Here is a 13,225-nt window from a genome sequence, read left to right as displayed (position 1 = left end):
ATGTCTGCAATTGTGGTAGAGCACTAACTAGAGGGCCTACCTTCTTCCATGGATACCTGAATAAGTCTCTAGTTAAATACTAGAAACATGGAATCCTTGTAAGTTCTGAGGCCATTGCTCATAGCTGACTCTGAGGCCTGTCCCTAACTTCTTGGTATTTAGATGGCTGGATCTTGGAAGCAAAATAATTATTCTCTAGGAGATTGCTTTTATTGAAGGCTTTTGTCTTAAACAAGAATTAAAATTTAGGTTAAACATAAAGGGCAACAAATTTTGAATAAAAAGAAGCTTTTGATATCTTCTGAGGCCTGAACTTCATAGGAATTTCGGAATAAGTACCTAAGATGTGTCAAAGATGTTTGAATGCTGTTACTGTTAACTTTATTCCATGAATCATGTTGAATCCATGACAATAGAAAGACAACACTATGTAAAAACAGAAGCTGTTAATATGAAATAGATGAAAAATCTTAACAAGTTCTATATGTTAGACATCTCACAATGTGATTCCAAACTGGATTTTTTCCTTTTTAGGGAAAAATGGTTGATGGAAAATTAAAGAAAGCCTGAATATGCCAAGTTTAGATCTCAGCTCCTTTTTCCTTTTCCATCAGTCACATTTCAGTAGGCGCTCAAAAGTCTGGGATATATTGATTCAATAAACACTCTAAATAAATAAGATAATTACATTTTATTCATCAAAAGGAAATCTAACTCTGTTTAAGTGTTCAAGGGTCTATGTTTATTTTTCTGTTTTGCCTCTTTCCCCCTATTTTCTAGCAGGGTCCTTCCTTAATTTTTTCCAAATATTTATTGATTTTTCTTTCTTTTATCTCATATGAACTTCCCTCTAAATGTGAGCGCAAAACTGGTGAGACACAAAGAATGGAGAGGTCATGATAGGCTGAGATGAAATGAGGAAGCAGGGTGAAGAGTTTTGTGGTACATGACTTAAGTTTAAATAGTGGTCTTCTCTACCTACCTATAAAGAGTTCTCAATTGAAGGCGAAAGTAATTGTCAGTTGATGGTGTTTTAGTACCAGTATTGTAACATAAATTAATGGACTTAAGATGTCTGGATTTATAATCTGGTTAAATGACTTCCTTTGTTGTCTTTTCTGTAAGGATAATGATGTACCACTATCTGCTATGCGTCTATCAACAATCAACAATCAATCCAAATCAACAAGTTAGTATTCTGATTCATGAATCAGTTTTGTAGGGTTGATTAGCATGAATCTGTCTCCTAGAAGTTTGCTCATCCTTATTTAACTGGAAAATGTTTCTCACTGGCTTTCAAATTATACCCTGTAGACATCTATGTAGCCTGAAACCCAAATAACATTGATTTGAAGGATAAAAATGACTTTAGGTCTTTGTATTTTATGGAGTGACACATGCACTTTACCTACCTATATATTCTGGGAACATGATTTGTATTATAACGAAATTGGTGGTTGGACAAGTGGCTTTAGGACAGAGTAGTGAAATATTGTGTTACATTCAGAACTTTATGTAAAAATTGTTTTGAACCTTAGGATTTAATCCTGAGAACAATGGACATAATGGAAGTAATAGCTAATGAATAAATATGGGTAGTGTTTTCACAGAAATACTTCTTAAATACTACTCTTAAATATTTTATTCCCCTCTCTCTAAAATCAGTAAAACATTAAAAGTAAATAAATAATAAGTAAATAAAATTCAGGTATTGTAAAGTTAGTGGTTACCAGAGGGCTGGATCCTACTGACATGTCCAAGGAGTTGGATGGGATTGCTGATACTTAGAGTGAGGCTCCTGGTCTAGAGCTATAGTGTTGTAAGCAGAAAGTAACTGGCCCTACTCCCTCCATATGCTATCAAATTTGTTGTGTATTTTATTAACTTGGAATGGACTTTAAACAAAACCCTTTTGTAAGGCGGTTTATATTTTCAAGTTGCTTTAATATTTATATTTATTATTTTAACGATCTAAAAATATTCCCATAGGCTCATTACTACATTTGGTACATGAGGAAACCAAGAAAAACTGATGCTTAGTAATTTGCTAAAGAACACATAGCTGATTACAAGACAAAAGTAGAATGACTCCCAGCTATCCAGGCTGTTTCCTTTCCACTGAAACCTGAGCAGCAAGGTAGTTTAGAGCAGCCACTGTTAAATTGCAGAATTTATGACAGAGTTCAAACTGGAAGATTGCTTGAAGCAAAAATTCTCCATGTTTGCTTATGTTAGAGTAACTTAATATTTATTGAGTGTTCATGGTGTTTATAAAGCATGATGCTAGTTATTGTTGGGAAGGGGAGATTTAAAAGAATAAATAACTCGATACCTTCTCTCAAGATGCTTGTTACCTTTTGAGAAGAAGAATTGTATTTCTGTAACAGAATAGTGAGGAACTAGGAAAATTCCTAAGTAAGTGGATGGAATAGGAAATGGAAACAAGGAAATTAAACAAGCTAAACAATTTGGACAGTTGCAGCTAGCTTGTAAATAACAAATCATTATCTTCCCAGAGAACCAAGGACACCGAAGGCAAATGGTTAAAGCCTCCCCAATTAAAGAATGCAGGAAAGGAGGGGGTAAGGGGGAAGGGAAAAAGGGTAGTTTTATTTTACTTCCTAAACAGAGAAGCCAGCAGTCTCAGGGCTTGACAAGATAAAGTTGCCAGGTGCTTCTCATGAATTCTGGGAAGGCCACAGCAAAGTAAAATGGCACCTTGAGAATTAATCTGTACCAAAATATCCGGCAAAGGAATTTTAAAACCTATAGACAAAGAGGAATAAAATATTAAACCTCTACTAGGTGGGGACTTCCCAAATTAGTTGGGAAGTCAATCTGCACCTTATAGGGCAGGTATATTTTGATAAATTTGCTTTTTTGATAAATTTGCTTTGTTATAAAGAAATCATTTGCTATCACTTGTTTGAAGTCTTTACTGAAAGACTGACAAGAACCGAGGAGGGGACAGCCCTCCCCCTCCAACTCACAGGGGCTGTCGGATAACACCTTTTCTGGTGTTTTGGGGTGCCTATAACATTTCTGTGGTTCTTATTTCTTAAGACCCTCTTCTTCCTCTGGCCTGAAAATGCAGAAACTGCACAAATTTCAGTCCTTGGTCATCTCATAGATTTACTTTCTCTAAGTTGAGGCATTTTTATGGCATTGGCTATCAATCATAATCCCCAGATTTAACTTTGGCCTGTACCTCTTACCCATTACTCACATTCAGGACCATTATTTCCAACCATCCATAAGACATTGTTCCTTGGAATTTTTGCCATCTCCTCAAACACAATAGGTCAAAACAGAACTAAGCATGTTCTACATTCCCTATTTCTATCCCCAAATTACCTAATTCTAGGAATAGCAGTACAATTACAGATCTCACAGGTTCAAAATTTCAGAGATATTGTTGACTTATTTCTTTCTTATGCTGCCTGTATCTAATCATTCACCTACTTCCATCTATTATTCCTTTTAAATGTTTCTTGAGTTCTTATAAAGTCAATTTCCACAGCTATCAACCTAGCCTAGAGCTTCATTAAATTTTACTCCCATCTCCATTTTTCCCAAGGTGTAGTCAGAATTATGAAACTGTCAGATTCATATTCTCAAAATTTTTTTCATTACTTATTCAAAGTTTGCTAATAAGATTTCCCATTAAAAAGTGCCTGGGATTCAATGTCTAATAATCTTGTCTTAAATTTCTATCCAAATTCATTCCCTATTATTCTTCAACTCAATCCCTTTACATAGCAGATCAGGCTCCTTGGTGAACCCTGCAGGTACGACAGTAAATTCCTTAAAGGCAGGAACTACCACTTACCTTGCTCTGTGCCACAAACTGTATTGAGCTTAACCAATACTTATTTACTGGATTGCAATGTATTTGAGATATTTTCATAAGAACATAAGAAATAAAAAATGGATCAAAGTAGTAGTCCACGAAGAGCTATATTTTTTGGGAGATTATGATAGCTTTCTTCCAGGACATTAAACGCACAAGGTTGAATGTGTACCTTAAGGATCGTTGCCATTTCCTTAATCCAGGGATGGGAGATCTTTCTCTCTGCCAAGGGCCATTTGGATGTTTATATCATCATTCACAGGCCATACAAAATTATCACCTTAAAAATTAGCTGGCTATATTTGGTTAAACATTTAATTAATTCACCCCTAATGCCTTGGCAGGGGCAGACTAAATGATTTTGCAGGCCTTATATAGACCGTGGGCCAGACGTTCCCTACCCCTGCTTAATTCCTTATTATCACCAATGATTCAGCAAAGGCAAATTTATAATTTCCTGCACCATGGAAAAAAATCTTGATTTTATTCCAGATAACTAGTTTCTAAACACATCAAATGTTTAATTAAAGGCAGGAGGGAAAAGGTAATAGAAAATGAAATTGATAGTTCTAGATTAGGAAGACAGATTGGATTTAACCGGCAAACTTTCTTTAACCTACCATTCTTTTGGGGCTCACTAGCTCCCAGGCTGATTTATTTTATTTGCAGGAACTGATGGGCATACAATGCAGTCCCAAGTCCAGGTTTAGTTATATTTTGTTTTTGAATAATCACCTGATAAATATATGGTGTCATGGCCTCTCTCTGGATTTCAAAGAAATCAGACCACTGGAAGGCAGAACAACTGAATTCAAAATTCTAGAATTTTTCTTTTTTTTTAGCTACTGATGGAACCCACAAACCATTTCTTTACCCTTGAAAACAGCTTCTTTGCTGCTAAGAAGAATGTGCCTGGCCAACGATTTTAATTAAAATGTATGAAGTGTTGGCTCTGTAAACCTGGTTTATGTCAGATATGTCTAAGATACTAAATAGACAATGCAATTTCCTTATAGTTCTGAGAGCTTTCTATTTTTAGTCTCTATTCATAACTTGCCAATTTCTAGTTGTGTGGTATGTTTACAGACTATTTCTTAGCCTCTCTATTTCCTTATTTGCAAAACAGGGATAGTAACACCCCATCTAAATTGCAGAAATTGAGAGGTTCAAGTGGGATAATGAATGTTAAAGTACCAGATAATTTTTCACTGGTTCACCTTCAGCAGTCACTATAAATTTTCTTCCAATAGTGAAGGAAACTGCTACTACAGATTACAGAAACTCCATTAAGGCTTTAAAACAGGATTTTAAAATATGTCCTACATTTCCAACTTAATTGCACAGGTGCTGGAGGCTGGGGGAATGTGTTCACTGTATTTTGCCACATTGAGCCCCTACCTAGCAGAAGCATTGAGCAGACTGATTGGATTATCGAATCCCTGACCAATAAAAAAAGCAGAAATAATTCAATTCATATTGGCAGCCTAATTTAAGGCAGGTAGGGTAGATCCCCAAACTCCCAGAAATTTGCTAAAATCAACAAAATTTTACTACATACAGTTCTAGTCCTAGCAATGAAACATTGAATATCCTTACCTGCTAAGTTCAAGGTTGACACTTCAGAGTCCTTTTGAACTCACTCTCAGAAAACTCCAAGTCTTCAGTAAATCCAAATCTATCTGTTTCTTGGAGAGCTAAGCCGTCATTGGTGACCTCCACAGTGAATCTAAATACTCCAGAGGGTCCTGAAAGCGCAGTTCATTCACAGGACGCCTGCTCTTTAGGCAAGCTTCTTTGAAAACATGGGTTGCTGTTGTTTTTAAGAGCAGAGAGGGTAGAGCACATGTCAGCCAATGTATATAGATTCTTCTTCCTCTTTCAGATTAGTTTTCAAACTGTTTTAAGTACGCCTAAGTTTTACTTCTCTGGTGCCAAATGGGGGAGGGGAAGGAAGAGAGAAGGAAGAAGAATAGAAACTGGAGACTTGCAGGTTATTTTGTGTGCACTGGTAAATGAACTGTTATCCTTAGCTCCAGCAAAAGAATCTTCAGGAAATCACACAGCTGCTGTGAGATGGGAAGCAGGAAGGAATATATTCTGTCCAGCTTAGTTCTCTCTGACTTTTATGACTTGGGGGTGGTTAGACTATTTGTAGGCGGAGAAAGATAATCCTACTGGTATGTAGTAATTTGTTATTATGTGAAACTTGATCTTAGGCAAGATAAATTAATTCTCTCTCTTTCTCTCCCTCCCTCCCTCCCTCCCTCCCTCCCTCCCTCCCTCCCTTCCTCCCTCCTTTCCTCCCTCCCTCCTTTTTGACACTCATGGCTCTGTCCACATTCTAAAAAGGCTTTTCTTTTCTGGTGCCTTATGTCCTGAAAAAATAATTGCCTTAGTTTGAGCTTTGTTTTCTGAAATCTCCATGAAATACATTGCCTCCACTGAATTAAAAGTGGGTTGTTTTTTGTCACACTGAGAATAGTCTGGAATGTTTGGGCTTGCTGTCAGTGGTTCTGTGTTAGGAATTTGGAATCTAGGTTAATGCTCTTGACCTTTGGCTAGGCGCTGGGGTGTTGTTGGAGCTATCAGATGCCTGTATGGCTTCTGGAAGATAGGGACATGACAATATGCTACATGCTGATTTGAGTTTGGTGTAGCATCTTGATGTTGTGAACCAAATGAAGAGACCCTGATGTGAGTTGTTTACATCAATTATATTGAGTTATATTATACTAGAGGCCCAGTGCACTGGGGGTGGGGGTGGGGTCCCGCAGCCCAGCCTGAGCCCTCTCACAGTCAAGGACCCCTCGAGGTGATGTCCACCTGCTGGCATAGGCTTGCTCCCCACACTGCCGTGAGCCCAGCTTCTGGCTGAGCAGCACTCAGGGGAGCGCACTGACCACCAGGGGGCAGCTCCTGCATTGAGTGTCTGCCCCCTCGTGGTCAGTGCACATCATAGCGACTGGTAGTTCTGCCGTTTGGTCGATTTGCATATTAGGGTTTTATTATATAGGATAAGATAGTCTATATGGGGATAGGCATATTTATGCTAATTTTAACACTTTAAAAACATGGCTAGATAACTAATAACTAATTTGATTGTACTCAGTAAAACATGAGCCCAGCAACAGCCCTTTGGCCTGTTACATGTTGCAGGGACAAAGCCATTTATCTAGTGCTAGAGGCCCGGTGCATGAAATTCGTGCATGGGGGCGGTGTCCCTCAGCCCAGCCTGCACCCTCTCCAATCTGGGACATCACTCTCACAATCCAGGACTTCTGGTTCCCAATGGCGTGCCTGCCTGCCTGCTGAATTGCCCCTAACCGCTTCTGCCTGCCAGCTTGATCACCCCCTAACCACTCCCCTATCAGCCTGATAGACACCTAACTGCTCCCCTGTCAGCAAAATTGCTCCTAACTGCCCTCCCCTGCAGGCCTGGTCACCCCCAACTGCCCTCCCCTGCAGGCCTGGTCACCCCCAACTGCCCTCCCCTGGTGGCCTGGTCCCCCCTAACTGCCCTCCCCTGCAGGCCTTGTCCCTCTCAACTGCCCTCCCCTGAAGACCTGGTCACCTCCAATTGCCCACCCCTGCAGGCCTGGTCACCCCCAACTGCCCTCCCCTGCAGGCCTGGTTACCCCCAACTGCCCTCCTCTGCCAGCCTGTTCACCCCTAACCACCCTCCCCTGTAGGCCTGATCACCCACAACTGCCCTCTCCTGCTGGCCATCTTGTGGTGGCCATCTTGTGTCCACATGGGGGTGGCCATCTTTGACCACATGGGGGCAGCCATCTTGTGTGTTGGAGTGACAGTCAATTTGCATATTAGGCTTTTATTATATAGGATTTGCATAATTACAGCATTATCTCACACCCAACCTGGCACCAGGGCTCTAAGGTTTCTGAAATATTCATCTTTGTTCATAGAATTCTTGGTTGTGGTAGTGGTTGGGAGAAAAGGCCAACAAACCAAATCAAAGGGGTAGATAATATTTTGACCCAAGACCAGACACTTTAATAATCTCTGAGGAGTTTTACTAACTAAAGATACACTATAACTAAAATTTCTTCAACTAAATTTGGGTCCCTAGAGATCTAGAGGAAAGTTCATAAGGGAGAGAGAGAGTTAGCTATCACTTCCTCTCCATTCTGGACTGTTATAGCTATCTTTTTTTTTTAAAATATATTTTATTGATTTTTTACAGAGAGGAAGAGAGGGCTAGAGAGTTAGAAACATCGATCAGCTGCCTCCTGCACAACCCCTGCTGGGGATGTGCCCACAACCAATGAACATGCCCTTGACTGGAATCGAACCTGGGACCTTTCAGTCCGCAGGCTGACGCTCTATCCACTGAGCCAAACCGGTTTTGGCATGTTATAGCTATCTTAAGCTATGGTAGAATGGCAGTTCATACTCAGGTAAGGAAGGAAAGAAAAAGGAACTAGGTCTTTCACCTTCAACATGGCACCACAGCAGCCATGGAAGAGAGGGGATGCCCTGTGTTGCTTCTCTGTCCTTCCCTACTCATTTCCTTCCTTAGCTGCTTCTCTGCTTTCTGAGTGATAGGAAGGGCAGTACTCCACCAATCCCCAATTAGTTCTTTGCCTTATACAGCTGCATCAATTTATACCATGTTTACTATAATTGACATAATATTTTTAAAAATCATCTTTCCTTACCTCTACATCCTTTCTTCTACTTTCTGTACATCTTCATTGCATACTTATCCTCATATTTTCTGGCATTTAAGGAAATGGTAAAATGCCCAGACTGATAACTCTCTGCTGCTATCGCTACACTTTTTTTTCTTTTCTCAGGTATTACTTTAATAATGAGGTTGAGAGTACCAAGTAGGAAAGGGTGAGAGAGCAAAAGAATAAATAATTTTTAAAATATAATTTTATTGATTTCAGAGAGAGGAATGGAGAGGGAGAGAAGGACAGAAACATTAATGATGAGAGCGAATCATTGATTGGCTGCCTACTGCACACCCCCTACTAGGGATTGAGCCCACAACTCAGGCATCTGCCCTGACCGGAAATCATACGGCAACCTCCTGCTTCATAGGTCAATGCTCAACTACTGAGCAAAACTGGCTGGGCAATAACATGTAATTTTGTGAGTACTTTGTCTTAGTGAAGGACAATTTGGACAGAAGGTTAAAGGATTTCCATTCACACAATTTTCACAACATTAATGACTAGCCATAGGATTCATAGCTTACATAAACTAATAGAGCTGAAAAGGGGCCTTTAAAAATCATTTCCTTTAGACACTTTCTTAAAATGATTTCTTGAGTCACCAGCTCATTGTGTTCCTACCTGTTAGCTCATTGCTTTGTTTGGTTTGTCAAATAAATAAATCTAGTCTAAATCTCTCATATTACAGATGAAGAGACAGGCCAGAGAGAAAGAGACTTTCTCAAGATCTATTTCCTTTACCATAAAAATCAAGAAGAGTACTTTTTTTTCTTTTAGAACCGAAATTGTTTCACAATCAATATTAAAGGGACTTTGGAATTCCAAAATGGTGACAGAGTAAGTGGAAGTTACACTGACACTCTCCCAGGACCAAATTGGATTTATAACTAAAATAAAGAAAAACCATTCTGAATGATCAAATGAAGACTAGCTGGAGAGAACCCTGATAACCAAGGATGGAAAGTAGATACCTCATAGAGAGTATGGAGGTGCAAGAGGGCTACTGGTCTCCCACAGACAGCAGCTGAAGTCCCAGAGGTATAGTTCAGCTGTGGGGGGTTTCCACAGAGAACTCTGGGGTCTAAACTGTAATCTGGGCTCCCCAGCTCAGAGCATTAGAACTGAGAAAGGTGCCCATATAACATCTGGTTTTGAAAATCAGTGAGGTTGCTGTCTGTCAGGGAGAGATGGCTGGAAATGCAGGCACCATCTTAAAGGGACAATGCACAAAATTTCATGTGCAATCACTCACCTTGGCCTCTGGCTGATGGAGAGCAGAGTGGACTAGAGCTGTGTGAGGAGAAGCCAGGGTTGTGGCTCTGGGGATAGAGCTCAGAAGGCAGGTGCCCCAGTTTTCTGTGCTGAGTTATTCCCTCATACTGCAGAGGATATCTTTCTCAAGAAGACCATTACTATCCAGGCAGCTTTTGCTTGCAGGAGAAGAAATTGCATCACCCTGTTGGAAAACCTCTTGCGAAACACTGTAGAGTCTATGCCTTGCTGTGGTCTATAGCTTGAGGCTCATTAAGACTTAATATAACAATTAGACCATAGGCAAAGGCAGATCTCTGGATGCTTTGAGACTTTGCCTGATCTCCTTCTGGAACTGGGGCTAGGAAAAACAAACCTTGGTGCACGTCTTGGTCATTTCCAAAGGCACTCAGCCACAGCAGAGGTTAGCTGCAAACTGTAGATTGCTGATAGCTCCAAACAGGGTACTCAGGGAAAATCACAAACAGTGTCTGAAATTGTCCTGCACCAGAGACTGTGAGTCCTAGCAGATCTATTTAATATAAGCATGTCAAACTCAAAGGCTAACACTGGCTAAATAAACAAGGTGTAAGTTTATGTGGGCCACAAAAAAGAAAAGCTTCAATTTTCATAGAAACGTAGGTTTATTTCAACAGAGACATGCTGACTACAAAGGACTGAAATAAATAAGTAATCATTAACATAAAGTAATAGAACATTTAAATAAAAATTAATATTTTTCTTCAACATTAACTTACCAGACACTGAATAACTGCACAAATTAATGAGAATAATGCAAATAAACCTATTTTTCTTGTTCTCCAAAAAGCAAAGTATTTCCTGTTGTGCACACCAAACAAGTCAGTACAAGACTGATGACATGGCAATCAGCTGCTAAAATATTCGCTGCTAGTATTAGTGGAGAGAAATGGTGCCTGTGCTTAAGGCACATAAGGGAAATGAATGCAACACGATTAAAGTAATCAGTCATTAGCGAAAGTTGTAGTCGTTATTAATAATTATGTATAACAAGATATTGTAAAAATTAAGTTACGAAATTTTTATTAAAACATTTCTTACATGCCGTTATATTGGCTGGGCTGCAAAAATATCTGTTGTGGGCCGCATGAGGCCCATGGACTGCAAGTTTGACTTGCTTGATCTAATATATAGACACAAATGCAAACAGGGAGCCAAAATGGGAAGACAAGAAAACAAGCCCCAAATGTAAGAACAAGAGAATTCTCCAGAAGAAGCGCTAAATGAAATGGAGATAAGAAATTTATCAAGATATAGAGTTCAAAATAATGATGACAAGGATGCTCAATAGCATGAGAACAGATACAGTGATTATGAAAAAAGAACAGTCAGAAGTAAAGATTGACATAGCACTAATAAAGAACACATTGGAAGGAATACATGGCAGATTAGAGACATCCAAGGATCAGATCAGAGAATTAGAAGACAGGGTAGAAAAAGATATCACTCAATCAGAGAGTGAAAAAGAAAAAAATTAAAAAACAGAAGGACAGCTTAAGGGAGCTGCGGGACAGCATAATACTTACAATATTTGTATCATAAGAGTGCCAGAAGGGAAGAAAGTGAGCAAAGGATAGAGGATATGTGAAGAAATAATGGCAGAAAACTTCCATGTCCTAACCTGGTGAAGGAAAACGTCACACAAATTCAGGAGGCACAGAGAGAAGAACCCAAAGAGGCAAGAAGAACCCAAAGAGGCCCATGCCCAGATACATCATAATTAAAATGCTAAAAATTAAAGACAAAGGCAGAAAAAAATAAAGACAAAGACAGAATCTTAAAGGCTGCAAGAGAAAAGCAATGTGTTACCTACGAAGGAGTTCCCATAAGGTTATCAGCTGATTTTAATAGAAACTGTATAGGCCAGAAGGGAATGGCATGAAGTATTTAAGGTAATGAAAAGCAAGGATCTGAAACCAAGACTACTATATCCAGCAAGGCCATCATTCAAAATAGATAGTGAAATAAAGGGCTTCGCAGAAAAAAATGGCTAAAGGAGTTTTTCACCACCAAACCAGCATTGCAAGAAATGTTAAAGGGACTGCTGTAATAATAAGAAGTAGAGAGAAAGAGAAGCATACACATAAAGAATTAAAATGGCAATAAATAAGTACCAACAATAACCTTAAATGTAAATGGATTAAATGCTCCAATCAAAACATATAGGGTAGCTGAATGGATAATAAACCATGACCCAAATATATGTTGTCTACAAGAGACCCACCTCAGAACAAAATACTCTAACAGGATGAAAGTGAAGGAATGGAAAAGATTTCCATGCAAATGCAAACAAACAAACAAACAAACAAAAATCCACTAGGATGGCAATAATCATATCTGAAAAAATAAACTTCAAAAGGAAAGCCATCACAAGGGACAATAAAGGTAACTACATAATACTAAAGGGATTGATCCAAAAAGAAGATATAACCATGGTAAACATATATGCACCCAATATAGGAGCACCTAAATATATAAAAAAAATCTGGAGGACTTTATGAGAGATATTGACAGCAATACAGTCATAATAGGGGACATTAACATCCCACTGACTTCACTGGATAAAACTTCCAGACAAAAACATCAACAAGGAAACAGAGACTCTATATGCCACAGTGGATAAGAAGGACTTAATTGACATTTACAGAACATATCAACTCAAAGCTGCAGAATATACATTCTTCTCAAGAGCACATGGGTCATTTTCAAAGATAGACCACATGTTATGACACTAACTAAGTCTCTACAAGTTCAAGAAGATTGAAATTATATAGAACATCTTTGATTACAATGACATGAAATTAGAAATCAATTACAATAAAAACACTCTAAAACATTCAAACACATGGATACTAAATAGCATGTGATTAAAGAATGAATGGGTTACAAATGAGATCAAGAAAGAAATTAAAAACTTCCTGGAAACCAATGAAAATGAACACACAACAATGTAAAATCTATGAGACATGGGGAAAGCAGTCCTGAGAGAGAAGTTTATAGCATGACAGGCCTAACTAGAAAAACAAGAAAAAATTTTAATAAGCAATCTAACCCTACAACTTAACTTAAAGAATTAAAAAGAGAACAAGAAGAGAAGCCCAGAGTAAGTAGAAGGAAGGGGATAATAAAGATAAGAGTGGAAATAAAAGACATAGAGACTTAAAAAACAATACAAAAGTTCAATGAAGCCAAGAACTGGTTCCTTGAAAAGATAAACAAGAGTGATGAACTTTTAGCCAGATTTACCAAGAAACAAAGTGAGAGGAGTCAAATAAATAAAATTAGAAATGAAAGTGGGGATTAACAACTGAGACCACAGAAATACAAAGGATTGTAAGAGAACCCTATGAAGAACTATGAAGAACTATATTCCAATAAGCTGGACAAT

The 13,225-nt window shown here is 38.7% G+C and overlaps 1 protein-coding gene across 2 annotated transcripts in view; it reads right to left on the bottom strand.

The window, feature by feature from the left end:
* CYSLTR1 (cysteinyl leukotriene receptor 1) overlaps window positions 1-5,917 on the bottom strand; it is a 35,870-nt gene extending 29,953 nt beyond the window's left edge. For both annotated transcript variants that reach the window (XM_079764407.1, XM_079764408.1), the window contains exon 1: window positions 5,447-5,917. The gene's annotated coding sequence lies outside the window, so the exon portion shown is untranslated. The remainder of the gene's footprint in view (window positions 1-5,446) is intronic.
* Between the last annotated feature and the right edge of the window lie 7,308 nt (window positions 5,918-13,225).

This window comes from Cnephaeus nilssonii, assembly GCF_951640355.1.
Source record: "Cnephaeus nilssonii genome assembly, chromosome: X".
NCBI lineage: Eukaryota > Metazoa > Chordata > Mammalia > Chiroptera > Vespertilionidae > Cnephaeus > Cnephaeus nilssonii.
This window is presented reverse-complemented; position numbering and strand designations above follow the sequence as displayed.